General features: G+C 36.6%; 2 non-coding genes across 2 annotated transcripts; both read right to left on the minus strand.

Annotated features, from left to right (window-relative positions):
- Positions 1–1,442: 1,442 nt before the first annotated feature.
- LOC121100872 lies at positions 1,443–1,549 on the minus strand. The gene has a single exon (XR_005832654.1). It is a non-coding gene; the product is annotated as a U6 spliceosomal RNA (small nuclear RNA).
- A 5,627-nt stretch (positions 1,550–7,176) lies between these two features.
- On the minus strand, positions 7,177–7,283 carry LOC121100885. The gene has a single exon (XR_005832667.1). It is a non-coding gene; the product is annotated as a U6 spliceosomal RNA (small nuclear RNA).
- Positions 7,284–8,167: the final 884 nt, after the last annotated feature.

The raw sequence follows: 8,167 nt of genomic DNA on the forward strand, positions 1-8,167 counted from the left end.
GATTTATTTATTTTAGAGAGAGAGAGAGAACACTGCCTGAGAGCATACAAGTGGGGGGGAGGGGCAGAGGGAGAGGGAGAGAAGCAGACTCCCTGCTGAGTATGCAGTCCACTGCAGGGCTCCATCTCAAGACCCTGAGATCATGGCATGAACTGAAACCAAGAGTCCAACGCTTAACCGACTGAGCCACCCAGGTACCCCAATTGAAAGATATTCCTGCAAAGTAACCAGACAGTACTCTTCAAGTGCCAGGGTCATGAAAGACAAATTGAGGAAACATGAAAACGAAATGAAATGTGGGATCCTGGTTTGGAGCCTGCATCAGAAAAAAGACAACAGTGGGACAAGCGGAGATATTACAACAAAGTCTGTAGTGTGGTGAATACTATCATATCAATATTCATTTCCTGGTTTAGGTCGTTGTATTGTGGCTATGGTTACATAGGATGATAATATTAGGGAAAGCTGGGTGAAGGGTATATGGGAATTCTCTGGACGAATTTTGAAACCGAAAGCCCAAAATTATTTCAGAATAGGCTTAGAAAAAAATAAAATAAAACAAGTTCTCTCCAATGACCGGTGTTGTTTTAAGTCTCCTGACTGGGCCCTGACTGACCCAGGAGTAGACAGTACAGCTGAGGCCACTGTGCCCTTAATGCCACATCATCCAAACAGAGTCTCAGAGCTCACCCAAACCCAGACAGTCAAATCCATCTACTTATGCTGTGCCTGCAGTTTCTTTTTTTTTTCTCTCTGCTTTCTTTAAAATTTAAATTCAATTAATTAACACATAATGCATTATTACTTTCAGGCGTGGAGGTGAGTAATTCATCAGTCTTATGTAATACCCAGTGCTCTTTACATCACGTGCCCTCCTTAATGTTCTTTCTCCAGCTCCTTTGGTGTCAGTTTAGGTTGTATATTTGAGACCTCTCTTGTTTCTTCAGAAAGACTTGTATTGCTATGGACTTCCCTCTTAGGACCGCCTTTGCTGCATCCTAAAGATTTTGAACAGTTGTGTTTTCATTTTTCACTTGTTTCCATGAATTTTTAAAATTCTTCTTTAATTTCGTGGTTGACCCATTCATTCTTTAGTAGGATGCTCTTTAGCCTCCATTTATTTGAGCTCTTTCCAAATTTCCTCTTGTGATTGAGTTCAAGTTTCAAAGCATTGTGGTCTGAAAATATGCAGGGAATGATCCCAATCTTTTGGTACTGGTTGAGACCTGATTTGTGACCCAGGATGTGATCTATTCTGGGGAATGTTTCATGTGCACTTGAGAAAAATGTGTATATTGTTGCTTTAGGATGGAATATTCTGAATATATCTGTGAAGTCCATCTGGCCCAGTGTTTCATCAAAGCCCTTCTTTCCTTGTTGATCTTCTGCTTAGATGATCTGTCCATTGCAATGAGGGGGATGTTAAAGTCCTCTACTATTACAAAAATATGGAACACTTCATGAATTTATGTGTCATCCTTGCACAGGGGCCATGCTAATCTTCTCTGTATCATTCCACTTTTAGTATATGTGCTGCCAAAGCAAGCACAGCATCATATCTGAGATATTAACATATAATCATTTTTCTCCCAACATTTCCTCTATCCCTTCTCCTCATTCAAACAAAGAAGATGCCTGCGATGAGGCGTAAACAAGGCAAAAGCCAGAAAAGTCTAACAGTCTTTCTGGCTATGATTTTCAAGCACCTAAGAACTTAAATGGGCAATATCTTGAGTAGAGACAAAATACTCAGAAGAAATTAAGAAAGAAAGATTCCATATCTACCACCTTCACCTATCACCTTTACCACACACACATATAGACTAGAAATAGGTTCCCTAATTGGTGATAATAGAGATTTTGGAAGGTCCTATACAGAAGACCTGATGGGGCCAGAACCCTTAGACAGAAGGTATAACTGTGGTGAATTTAAGCAGATGAGAATACAGAAAACCCAGAGTCTCTCATGCTTCCTTACTCCCAAAGTTTGACACAGAAACAGCAAAAATTCTCTTGTGCCCCAGCCATTCAACTCTACCAAGACTGGCACAGAAGTAAGAGAATGAGATGGAGAAGGAATGAGAGCGAGGTGGACACAAATAAAAGAATTTTGGACTATCTTGACTCAGCTGACTAAAACTCTTGGTCATTTGACATGTGTTAAATCTTTTTTTTGGAGAAAAAAATGAACTTGGCGAAGATGGACTGTCATTTGCAGAGTGCAGGACTACAAAACTTGAGCCATTCCATTCCCAAAGGATAATTTGTATATATTACAAAAAGAGGAAAAAAAGCAAGGGATTATTGACAAAGCCTTTATATCTATTCATAAGAATTCTTACATGCCTGTGTATCAGTTACCTATTGCTGCAATAACAAATTATTCCCAAACTTAATGGCTTAAAATTATATAATTATTAATTATCTCACATGTTTCTGTAGGTCAAGAATTTCAGAGTGGCTTAGCTATGTCATTTTGGCTCAGACTCTCTCATGAGTTAAAATGTCAGCTAAGACTACACTCATCTGACACCTTGTAAGTCTGCAAGATCTAACTTACAAGGTGGCTCACTCACAAGACTAACAAGTTCACCCTGGCTATTGGCAATTGGCTTCAGTTCCTCTCCTTCACAGTGCTGCTTGAAGATTCTCAAAACATAGTGGTTGGCTTCCCTGGGAAGAGAGACTGAAGAGAAGGCAAGGCAGAAGCCACAATATCTTTTATGACCAAGCTTCAGAAATTGTACATTGTTATTTCCTCCAAGATCCTACTGATTACACAGGTCGAGTCTACTGATTATGGGAGAAGATCACACAAGATCAAGAATGCCAGAAGGAACGGCTCATTAGGCACTACCTTGAAGGCTGGCTACCAAGCTTGCTACTTTGTAATATTTCCACTGCAGAATAAAGGATGTTTGCCCCAAACAAAAAAGGAGCATTCTAACAAATGTCATCCCTGTCAGTCATCTCAGATATAAAAGAGAAAGGCAGTACACCTCACTGTCAAAAGGAAGCAGTATTTTTTTGAACTTAACTCTGAATGAACTTTTTGTCCATTTCCCAAAGACAAGGCATCATATGGATATGGAAAGATTCATCTTTGTTGCTTAGACCAAAAAAAATAAAACATGAAACCTCATCAGTAAAGCACTGGGAAACCAGTGTGGATATATCTGATTTTTATTTAATTTTATTTTCAATGGAAAATAAAAGAGGCATTGCTATAAAAACNNTTCCGATTAATGTCTGTTTCCTAAAATCCTAACCTTCCACTCATCGCTTTATAAAAATAACCAACTAAATTAGGACCTGGCAAGGAGAATGGAGTTTTTCCTGATCTCTGTCCAGAGAATTACCAGCAGCAACTGGTGTGTACCAATGACTAAGGGAGAGTTTGTCCACTCCCACCTTTGTTCCCTGCTATAGTGTAAGCCCCCAAAACCTGTGTATAACCCTGGAAAGGTAAGTAAAACCCAAATAGCACAATGAAGGCTTAAGCTAAATTAAGACACAGAAAGACAGTATAGGTTATATTTCTTTCACACATGTCCAAAATACCCACTACCCAAAGATTCAGATAAAAATTGAACCAATGCTTGAAGTAGAAGACAAAAATATCACTAATTTTATCTACATGAAACAAACCAATTTGGAAACTTAATCCATTTGGTCACTCCACTTATTCAACTCAATTTATTTCATTTTTAAAAAAGATTTTATTTTATTTTATTTGAGAAAGAGAGAGAGAGCACGCGCACAAACAGGGGGAAAGGCAGAGACAGAGGGAGAAGGACAAGTAGACTCCCTGTAGAGCAGGGACCCTGATCCCAGCACCCTGAGATCATGATCTGAGGCAAAGTTAGACGCTTAACCAATTTAGCCACGCAGATGCCTCTAGTCAACTCAATTAAAAAAAAAATCTTCAAATAAGGTTTTAAACAAAATTATAGAGTCTTACTTCTATTAATAATAATAACAATAATAAAATAAATCACTTGTATGTTAAGCACCATACTAGGCACATTTTTTTTTTCATTTCATTTGTCTCGGAATAAAAACTGAGAGTTGTGCATTACTATTTACACTTTTCACATGTGAAATCTGAGAGTCCGAAACGTTAAATAACTTACTCAAGAATATTTAGTAAAGCCAGGGTTGAAATTCCTGACTCCAAAACCTGTGTTCACTACACTAAGCACATGATCACCAATAAAGTAGTCTCTTTTTGAACACAAGGCAAATTTAATATATTTTGAGAAAAATATTTACTGCAGATATATCATACATATAACATAGAAGGAGAAAAAAATTGCCCATCATTATCAGTTCTAACAAGTACCCACTATGCCCAAAATACTCTAAGATTTTAAAAATAATAATAAAAAACATATTTCCAAAATTGAGCAGTGTGGCATGGCAGCAACAGTGAGATGGAATGTGACACCTAAAATGAAAATTTTCTTACCACACAATGGGCTCTGCAGTTCAAGGTATTGTCTGAAAAACTGCTCAGCCCAGGCATAAGGGTAAAGGCCTACTAATTAACCAGCTCTAAAAGAAACCCTTAGATGTCTTCATTTTATAAAATATTCTTCATCTACCATATTTCCTCATTCTCATCTAGCTATAACTACCAGAAGGAAAATTTAACTTTGAGACTTTTGAACACTTGTGATTGTTAGTCAAGGGTCTCTTTATCCATGTTTTTAGAGAAACTGAGTCACAAGAAGTCAGCTCTGCCCAAGCTATACACGTGGAGTAAGCCAAAGAATTTTACCTCATGTCTTCAAGTATAGTATTTTACTTGTCCTTGTAACATAGTCATATACCCAAAGTTTCCTAGTCCTTTGGAAAATGAGGTAGTATATATATATATTCATGATTATAAAAACAATGCAGAGGTTTATTATTTTAGTACATAGACTTTGGAGTTAATATTAATCTACTCATGATTATATACTTACTATTTTATCACTTCATTCTGTGCAGCTATATCAGTGCTCAGAAATTTTTTTATTCAAGTATAATTAATATACAGTGTTATATTAGTTTCAGGTGTACAATGTAATGATTCAACAATTCTATCCATTGCTCAGTGCTCATCACAGTAAGTGTACTCTTAAACCCCCTACTTCACCCATACCACCACGCACCTCCCCTCCCACCAGTTTGTTCTGTATAGTAAAGGTTTGGTTTTTTTGTTTGTTTGTCTCTTTTTTTCTTTGTTCATTTGTTTTGTTTCTTAAATTCCACACGCAGGTGAAATCACATGGTATTTGTCTTTCTCTGACTTATTTCACTTAGCATCGTACCCTCTAGGTCCATCCATGTTTTTGCAAATGGCAAGATTTCACTTTTTTATGGCTAAGTAATATTTCACTGTGCATATATACCACCTCTTCCTTATGCATCCATCTACCGATGGACACTTGAACTGCTTCCATAGTTTGCTATTGTAAATAATGCTGGAATAAACATAGAGGTGCATATATCTTTTTCAATTAGTGTTTTCATTTTCTTTGGGTAAATACCTAGTATTGAAATTACTGGATCATATGGTAATTCTGTATTTAATTTTTTTGAGGAATCTTCATACCGTTTTCCACAGTGGCTACACCAGCTAGCATTCTCACCAACAATGCAGAAGGATTCCTTTTTGTCCACATTCTCACCAACACTTATTATTTCTTCTTGGTTTTGATTTTAGCCATTATGACAGGTATATGGTAGTATCTCATTGTGGTTTTGATTTGCAGTTCCTTTATAATTAGTGATGTTGCTCATCCTTTCATGTTTCTGTTGGCCATCTGTATGCCTTGTTTGGAAAAATGTCTTTTCAGGTCCTCTGCCCATTTTTTAAAAAAGATTTATTTATTTATTCGAGAGAGAGAGAGCAGGGGGAGGAGCACAGGGAGAGAGAGTATCCTCACACAGTTTCCCGCTGAGTGCAGAGCCTGATGCAGGGCTGGATCCCAGGACCCTGGGCCGAAATCAAGAGTCAGCTACTTAACCAACTAAGCCACCCAGGTGCCCTCCTCTGCCCATTTTTAATTGGATTATTTGGGGTTTTTTGGTGTTAAGTTGTATAAATTCTTTATATATTTTGGATATTAACCCTTTATTGGATACATCATTTGCAAATACCTTCTCCCATTTAGTAGGTTGTCTTTCGGTTTTGTTGATGCTTTCCTTCACTGTGCAAAAGCTTTCTATTTTGGTGTAGTCCCAATAGTTTATTTTTGCTTTTGTTTCCCTTGCTTGAGGAGACATATCTAGAAAAATGTTGCTGATATCGAAGAGACTACTGCCTATGTTTTCTTCTAGGAATTTTACAGTTCAGGTCTCATATTTAGGTCCTTATACCATTTTGAGTTTATTTTTATGTATGGTATTAAAAAGTGATCCAGTTTTCCCAACACCATTTGTTGAAGAGACTGTCTTTTCCCCATTGTATCTTCTTGTTTCCTTTGTGATAGATTAATTGACCATATAAGTGTGGGTTTATTTCTGGGCTCTCTATTCTATTCTATTGAGTTATGTGTCTATTATTGTGCCAGTACCATACTGTTTTGATTACTACAGCTTTGTAGTACATCTTAAAACCTGGGACTGTGCTACCCCTAGCTTTGTTTTTCTTTTTCAAGGTAGCTTTGGCTTTTTTTTTTTGTGGTTCCACATAAATTTTAGGATTATTTGTTCTAGTTCTGTGAAAAATACTGTTGGTATTTTGATAGGGATTGCATTAAATTTGTAGATTGCTTTGGCTAGAATGGACATTTTAATAATATTAGGTTTTCCGACCCATGCTCATGGAACATCTTTCATTTGTTTATGTCATCTTTAATTTCTTTCATCAGTGTTTTATAGTTTTTGGAGTGCAGGTCCTTCACCTTCTTGGTTAAGTTTATTCTTAAGTATTTGTTCTTTTTAGTCCAATTGTAAATGGGATTGTTTTATTATTTTCTCTTTCTGCTACTTCATTATTAATATATAGAAATGCAACTAGTTTCTGTATATTAATTTTGTATCCTATGACTTTACTGAATTCATTTATCAGTATTAGTTTTTAGTGGAATTTTTAGGGTTTTCTATATACAGTATCATGTCATCCGCAAATAGTTAAAGTTTTACCTCTTCCTTACCAATTTGGATGCCTTTTACTGATTTTTTTTTAAAAATATGGAACACTTCACAAATTTATGTCTTCCATGCACAGGGGCCATGCTAATCTTCCCTGTATCTTTCCAATTTTTTGGTATATGTGCTGCGAAAGCAAGCACTATTTCTCCTTGTTGTCTGATTGCATGGCTAGGACTTCCAGTACTATGTTGAATAAAAGGGGTAAGAGTGGACATCCTTGTCTCGTTCCTGATCTTAGAGGAAAACTCAGTTTTTCTACATTGTGTATGATGTTAGCTCTGGGTTTTTTATCTTTGGCCTTTATTATGTTGAGGTATATTCCCTCTAAATCTACTTTGTTGACAGTTTTTATCATGAATGGATGTTGTACTTTGTCAAATGCTTTTTCTGCATCCATTGAAATGATCATATGGTTTTTATCCTTTCTTTTATTGATGTGAGGTATCATGTTGCTTGATTTGCAAATATTGAAGTATTCTTGCATCTCTGGAATAAATCCCATTTGATTGAGGAGAATGATTTTTTTAATGTATTGTCAGATTGAGTTTGCTAGAATTTTGCAGAGGATTTTTGCATCTACATTCATCAGAGATATTGGTCTATAGTTTACTTTTTTTATAGTATCACTGCTCAGAAATTTTTGAAATGGCTTTTTGTAAATTAGAAAGAAGAGGGGTGGCTGCAGGAAATATTTGTTAAGCTGTTAGAATTCCGTTCTCAGATGACTTCTTTTCAGACTGCTGTACCTCACCAGTAGCAGGCTGGCACTGATGAGAAAACAGAAATAGTTATGCAATTATTATGAAACTCTGTGTTCAAAGGTACTTTTTACTTCACAAATGGCAGGGGAGTGGGCGGGGAACTGGTCCCCTTGTCTCATGTAATTTCCTCCAAAGCATCTGAGGACATACAAGAAAGTTTATAGCATTAATTCAATGTGCATCCAAGATTTTCTTGCTCTTAACGGTCAGATTCACTGCGCAGTTTAATGGCCAAAATCCTTCCCACAAAATAAGAAAAGGAC

The sequence above is a fragment of the Ursus maritimus genome, unplaced genomic scaffold (genome assembly GCF_017311325.1).
Source record: "Ursus maritimus isolate PB19 unplaced genomic scaffold, ASM1731132v1 scaffold_5, whole genome shotgun sequence".
NCBI classification, from domain to species: domain Eukaryota; kingdom Metazoa; phylum Chordata; class Mammalia; order Carnivora; family Ursidae; genus Ursus; species Ursus maritimus.